Genomic DNA, 7,258 nt, shown 5'->3' with positions numbered 1-7,258 from the left:
GGCAATGATTGCTGACATCATACGGTCATACAGCATGGAAACAGGCCCTTCAGCCTAACTCATCCATGCCATTAAAAGTCTCCATTCACAGCTATTCACCCTCTGAATCAGATTGTTATCAACTCCTTTGTCTGTCCAACTGTTCTTTTCTCTGGGCTCTATCCCCACTTATCGCTTTCTTCTTACCCTTTCCCCCACCCTATCTTCTGTATACAAACCAACATTTTCCTAGCTACCCTCAGTTCTGAGGAACAGTCACTGGACCTGAAACAATAACTTTGATTTCTCTTCATAGTTGCTGCCAGACCTGCTGAGCTTTACCAATAACTTCTGTTTTTGTTTCATCCATGCTGATCAGGTTTCTGAAAGTGAACCAGTCCCATTTTTCTGTTTCTAGCCCATATCCCTCCAAACCTTTTCTCACTGAATATAGGAGATTGAGGGATGACCTTGAAGCGGCTTATAGAATTATGAGGGGTATGGCAGATGTCTTTCCCTGAGGGTGAATGGCAGATGTCTTTTCCCGAGGGTGGGGGATTTCAAGATTAGGGGGCATATTTTTAAGGTGAGAGGAGTAGATTTAAAAAAGACATGAGAGACAATTTTTTTCAACACAGAGTGGTTTGTATATGGATTGAACTTCCTGAAGAAGTGGTGAATGCGGGTATAGATACAATGTTTAAAAGACATTTAGATAAATACATGAACAGGAAAGGTTTAGAAGGATATAGGCTAAGCACAGGCAGATGGGGCTAGTTCAGTTTGGCATTATAGTCAGCATGGATTGGTTGGACCGAAGGGTCTGTTTCTGCACTGTATGACTCTATGACTCTATCTATGTACCTGTCCCCCACTGAATGGCTAAGTTACAAGAATGATTGTTTTAAAAAATGGCAATATTCTTTAAGGTTTTAAGAACAGTTTTGTTCAACTGCTGACTGGCCAGTTTATGTGCCGTAAACTGGGGAAGCAAAAGAATATCCACTATGTCATGCTGAAGTGTGGCTTGCGGATGTACTGTGATAACTTTAGTAATGTTCTGGCGATCACTCAAATTATTTTATAACTAAATATGGCACCAAGAATGGATGTGAAGCCAAACAGTTCCATCTTCCAGATGTGATCATTCTCTGCCCATGACAGAATGGGCCATTTGCCAGAACATGTGATTGTATTCAGGTTCAGTTCTGGCCATATTTGTACAGTCCAACAATGTGAATTTGGCACTCAGCAATTCCTAGCTGTCACTCAGAGAGTAGCAGTCTTACCCTTGGGTTAGAAAGTGGCTGTATTTCTCATTCCATTCTAAAGACTTAAGCTGAAGGATTCAGTGTAATATTAAAGAATCATAGAACCCCCTAATGTGAAAGCAAGCCACTAGGCCCATCGAGGCAACACTGACGCTCCAAAGAGTTGTCCACCCCCCTGCAACTCATCTACCTAGCCTGCACATCTCTGGAAATTGTGGGGCAAGTCTCCTATGGCCAATCCTCCTAACTTGCACATCTTTCGACTGTCAGAAGAAACCACAGCACCCAGAGGAAACCCACGCAGATGTGGGGAGAACGTGCAAACTCCACACAGACAGTCACTCGAGGGTGGAATCAAACCCGGGTTCCCTGGTGCTGTGAGGCAGCAGTGCTAACCACTGAACCACTGTGGAGGATGGAGAGTGGTTGCACTTTTAGTTGCCAAACCAAGCCACAGTCCAGCCCTCTCGAAAATGAGCCATGGCACTCTTTTGATTTTTATACTTTTGTTTCAGAGTTTCACCTGGTGGGGCTGTGGTGAATATTTATCACTCAATCAAGGTCACAAAAACAGGTTATCATTATTGCATTGCAATTCATGGAACCTCACTATTAGCTGCCTTTGTTTAAAATTCATTCACGGAATGTGGACATCGCTGACTGAGCCAACATTTGTTATCCTTCCTTAAATGCCCGTCGAGGTGGTGGTTGTAGTGAGCTGCTTTCTCAAACTGGCTATAGTAAGGACATTATTAAACTGCGGAAGTTTCAGAAAAGATTTACAAGGATATTGCCAGGAATGGAGGGTTTAAGATGTAAAAATAGTCTGGAAAAACTGGGACTTTTTTCAGTGGAGCGTGGAAGGTTGAGGGGTGACCTTCTTGATGTTTATAAAATCATGAGCTGCTTAGACAAGGTGAATGACAAAGGTCTTTTCCCTATGGTGGTGGAGTTCACAACTAGGGGGCATGTTTTTAAGGTGAGAGGAGAAACATTTCATAGGACATGAAGGACGACATTTTTACACAGAGTGGTCTGTGTGTGGAATGAACCGCCAGAGAAAGTGGATTCTGGATCAGTGGTGCTGGAAGAGCACAGCAATTCAGGCAGCATCCAAAAAACTTCGAAATCGACGTTTTGGGCAAAAGCCCTTCATCAGGAATAAAGGCAGAGAGCCTGAAGCGTGGAGAGATAAGCTAGAGGAGGGTGGGGGTGGGGATAGAGTAGCATAGAGTACAATAGGTCAGTGGGGGAGGAGATGAAGGTGATAGGTCAGGGAGGAGAGGGTGGAGTGGATAGGTGGAAAAGGAGCTGGGCAGGTCGGACAAGTCCAGACAAGTCAAGGGGATCGTGTTGCTGGAGGTTAGAAACTAGGATGAGGTGGGCGAAGGGGAAATGAGGAAGCTGTTGAAATCCACATTGATGCCCTGGGGTTGAAGTGTTCCGAGGTGGAAGATGAGGCGTTCTTCTTCCATGCGTCTGGTGGTGAGGGAGCGCGGCGGTGGAGGAGGCCCAGCACCTCCATATCCTCGGCAGAGTGGGAGGGGGAGTTGAAATGTTGAGCCACGGGGCGGTTTGGTTGATTGGTGCGGGTGTCTCGGAGATGTTCCCTAAAGCGCTCTGCTAGGAGGCGCCCAGTCTCCCCAATGTAGAGGAGACCGCATCGGGAGCAACGGATACAATAAATGATATGAGTGGATGTGCAGGTAAAACTTTGATGGATGTGGAAGGTTCCTTTAGGGCCTTGGATGGAGGTGTGGGCACAGGTTTTACAGTTCCTGCGGTGGCAGGGGAAAGTGCCAGGATGGGAGGGTGGGTCATAGGGGGGCGTGGACCTGACCAGGTAGTCACGGAGGGAACGGTCTTTGCGGAAGGCGGAGAGGGGTGGGGAGGGAAATATATCCCTGGTGGTGGGGTCTGTTTGGAGGTGGCGGAAATGTCGGCGGATGATTTGGTTTATGCGAAGGTTGGTTGGGTGGAAGGTGAGCACCAGGGGCGTTCTGTCCTTGTTGCGGTTGGAGGGGTTGGGTCTGAGGGCGGAGGTGCGGGATGTGGACGAGATGCGTTGGAGGGCATCTTTAACCACGTGGGAAGGGAAATTGCGTTCTCTAAAGAAGGAGGCCATCTAGTGTTCTATGGTGGAACTGCTCCTCCTGGGAGCAGATACGGCGGAGGCGGAGGAATTGGGAATACGGGATGGCATTTTTGCAAGAGGTTGGGTGGGAAGAGGTGTAATCCAGGTAGCTGTGGGAGTCGGTGGGTTTGTAGAAAATGTCAGTGTCAAGTCGGTCGTCACTGATGGAGATGGAGAGGTCCAGGAAGGGGAGGGAGGTGTCAGAGATGGTCCAGGTAAATTTAAGGTCAGGGTGGAATGTGTTGGTGAAGTTGATGAATTGCTCAACCTCCTCGCGGGAGCACGAGGTGGCGCCAATGCAGTCATCGATGTAGCGGAGGAAGAGGTTGGGAGTGGTGCCAGTGTAATTACGGAAGATCAACTGCTCTATGTAGCCAACAAAGAGACAGGCATAGCTGGGGCCCATACGTGTGCCCATGGCTACCCCTTTGGTCTGGAGGAAGTGGGAGGATTCAAACGAGAAATTGTTAAGGGTGAGGACCAGTTCGGCCAAACGAATGAGAGTGTCGCTGGAGGGGTACTGTTGGGAACGTCTGGAGAGGAAAAAACGGAGGGCTTGGAGGCCCTGGTCATGGCGGATGGAGGTGTAGAGGGATTGGATATCCATGGTGAAGATGAGGCGTTGGGGGCCGGGGAAACGGAAGTCTTGGAGGAGGTGGTGGGCGTGGGTGGTGTCTCGAACGTATGTGGGGAGTTCCTGGACTAGGGGGATAGGACAGTGTCGAGGTAGGTAGAGATGAGTTCAGTGGGGCAGGAGCATGCTGAGACAATGGGTCGGCCAGGGTGGTCAGGCTTTTTACCTCGCCAGAGAAAGTGCTGGATGCAGGCACAGTTACAATGTCTGAAAGGCATTTGGATAAGTTCATGAACAGGAATGGTTTGGAGGGATATGGGCCAAGTGCAGGCAGGTGGAACTAATTTAGTTTGGGAACATGGTTGGTGTGCACTGATTGGCCTGAAGGGTCTGTTTCCATACTGTATGACTCTATGATATAGGGGCATTCGCAGCACTGATAAGGCGGGAGTTCAGGATTTGGACCCAGTGATACTGAAGGAGACGTGATATACTTCCGAGTTGAGATGGTGTGTGATCTCTTTACCATGCTTCTGTTTTGTCCTATCATGTGGCAAAGTTCGGGAGTGGGCATGTTCAGCACCATTCAGATACCAAAGCAGTCTGTATGTACCTAGAGAGATAGCCACACGATGTTTATGTGTCCATCATTGGAGTGATTATACTTCAAGTATAGTTCATGGCTGTAATGCAGTTTGGGCCATCTGAAGGTCATGATAAAAATGCAAGCCTTTCCACCTGAATTCTACACGTGAAGCAAAGTGAGAATGGCTACTCTAGATACGAGGACGACGTTTGACCAAGTGTAGCAGCAAGATTTCTGAGCAAAACCGGAGTCAGTGGGAAAACTGGATGGATTCATACCCAGCACAAATGAAGATGGTTGAGTTAATAAAAAGAAAATACTGCTGGAAATCTAAAATCCACACACAGAATGCTGGAGAAACTCCGCATCTGTGGAGAGAGAGTTACCATTTGGAATTTGTTATGACTCTTCTTCAAAACTCTTACGTTATTCCATTATCCAGAAAGACATTATATAATCAGAGATCATTTTTAATGTCTGTTCTCCTATTAATTACTGAAGGTTTTCAGTTCCTGCAGCCAGATCACTCTACGCATAGTGACCGCAGAACAGATGGGTTGCTATGACATCTACTTCCTGTGCTGAGAGGCCCATGGTGAGTGATTTACCGGCCACACAGAACAGAGCCCCTCAGATCCATTTCACAAAACCTCATATGAAAGTGGGCAGATCTTTTTCATAAGGAAAAGGCTGTAGAACTGACATCCATCTACACAGAGTTCCCAGTGGGATCAAACATGTCATTAGCAACCTACTATCGCACATTGTTGGGATCACTATGGTAGAACCTACACAGGCATCAAGTAATGAGAAGAACAGACAGACCCGATTACAACAAGAACTTTTTCAAGTTCATTCATGGGGTATGAATGTTGCTCTGCACTTATTGCCCAAGGGGCAATTAAAAGTGAGCCACATGACTGTGGATCTGGAGTCACTTGTAGGCAAGAACAGTTAAGGACACCAGGTTTCCTTCCCTAAAAGACGTTTTAGTGAACGACATGGACTTTTAAAACAATCAATAACGGCTACATGGCCACCATTTTAATTACAGATTTTTATCTGCTTCAGACTTCACCATCTGTCAGAATGGGATTGAAACCCATGTCCCAAGAATGTTAGCCTGGGGCTCCAGATCACCAGTCCAATGGCACTAATATCGTAAGATGTCTCAAAGAATGTTACCAAACAAAATTCAACAGTGAGCCATAAAATATGATATTGGTAGAAGTGCCCCAAAGAAAACTACATTTTAAGGCAAGTCTTGAAATAGAGTAGATACGTTTGTGGAGGACGTTCATGTGTTCAGGTGCTTGGCAACTGTAGGCATAGTGACTGAGTATGAAACCATAAGTTGGGAATATTCAAGGGGTCAAGACTGGTAGTGTTGGCTGAACAGCTTTTTTTCACATGACAGCTACATGTTTGTCCAAATCAATTGAAAGATTTAACAGTTAGATTTCTGGTACTATGCATAGGCACCAGATCCACCAATTGTTTTGGCCTTCCCAACATTGTAGGTCAGCAACCAGCAAGCTCCTGTCATACTGTATGAGAATGTCCTTAATCTCCTTCTTGGAGGTTTCACCTACATATTTCTGGTAGTACGCAACTAAAGCTTCAGAAATTAATTGATGAACAGCATAAATTTGAGCTACATGACCATCACCCTTCACACCACCTCTACTGTCCACTCCAGCAAATCTTTCTTTTTCCAACAGTAAAATTGGTTCCAACAATTTGTGCAGCAAAGTTCTTGACTCAATCTATTCCTTCTACTTTTCTTTAACTTTGAGAAGGCAACTCCCTTGTTTATAGTTGGCAACAGCTGTTGCTGCTTTCTATCGCCCCAAAATCTGGACTGATTGCAAAGGACCTTTCAAAAACATCTTCCAGTTTCTGTCAAGCAGAGCCATTAACCGCTGCCTCAATGACCTTCCCTCCATCCTAAGGGGTCAGAAGTGTGGATTTTTATGGAGGACAGCAGAATATTCAACACCTTCTGCAACTCTTCAGAAAACAGCCCATGTCCAAATGCAGCAAGACCTAGTCAGTACACATTGGGCTAATATGAGACAAGTATCATTTGGCTAAAATGAATGCCAGGCAATGACCATCTACAGCCATCTCCCTTGAAGTTCATTTATATTACTAACTGTGATTCTCCTACTGTCAACAATCTGGGGGTTATCATTGACCAGAAACTGAATTAGAACAGTCATATCAATGCTATGGCGACAAAAGCAGGTGAAAGGCGAGGAAGTTTGAGGTGAGTAACTCACCTGCATACCCAAAGCCTGTCCACCATCTGCAAGACACAAGTCAGGAGTGTCAGGGAATAATTTCCAGTTGCCTGGATAGGTGGAGCTCCAACAATACCTGTAAAGATTGACACTACCCAGGACAAAGGAGGCCATCCATCATTCCATCATCATCACAATTCTGTTCATACATCATTGCTGCATCATAGCAGACATGTGTAACATCTACCAGGTGCACTGTGTAACTCAGCAAGGCTCCACAGCACTTTCCAAATCCGTGACCTCTATGAGGATAAGGGGAGTAGATGCATGGGAACTGCCTCTCTTTGAAGTCCCCCTCTGAATTATAAAACATCCTGATTTGGAATTGTAGCGCCATTATTTAACTGTTGTTGCAATGGAATCCTGGAACTCGCTACCCTGATGGGTTTACCTCTAACCTACACCAGGTAG

At 46.0% G+C, this 7,258-nt stretch overlaps 1 pseudogene; it reads right to left on the bottom strand.

The window, feature by feature from the left end:
- Nucleotides 1-5,991: 5,991 nt before the first annotated feature.
- LOC122551080 (small ribosomal subunit protein uS9 pseudogene) lies at nucleotides 5,992-6,433 on the bottom strand (annotated as a pseudogene).
- Nucleotides 6,434-7,258: the final 825 nt, after the last annotated feature.

This window comes from Chiloscyllium plagiosum, unplaced genomic scaffold (assembly GCF_037043375.1).
Source record: "Chiloscyllium plagiosum isolate Xiang-an unplaced genomic scaffold, Cpla_swu_hap1 HiC_scaffold_6, whole genome shotgun sequence".
Taxonomy (NCBI): Eukaryota; Metazoa; Chordata; class Chondrichthyes; order Orectolobiformes; family Hemiscylliidae; genus Chiloscyllium; species Chiloscyllium plagiosum.
This window is presented reverse-complemented; position numbering and strand designations above follow the sequence as displayed.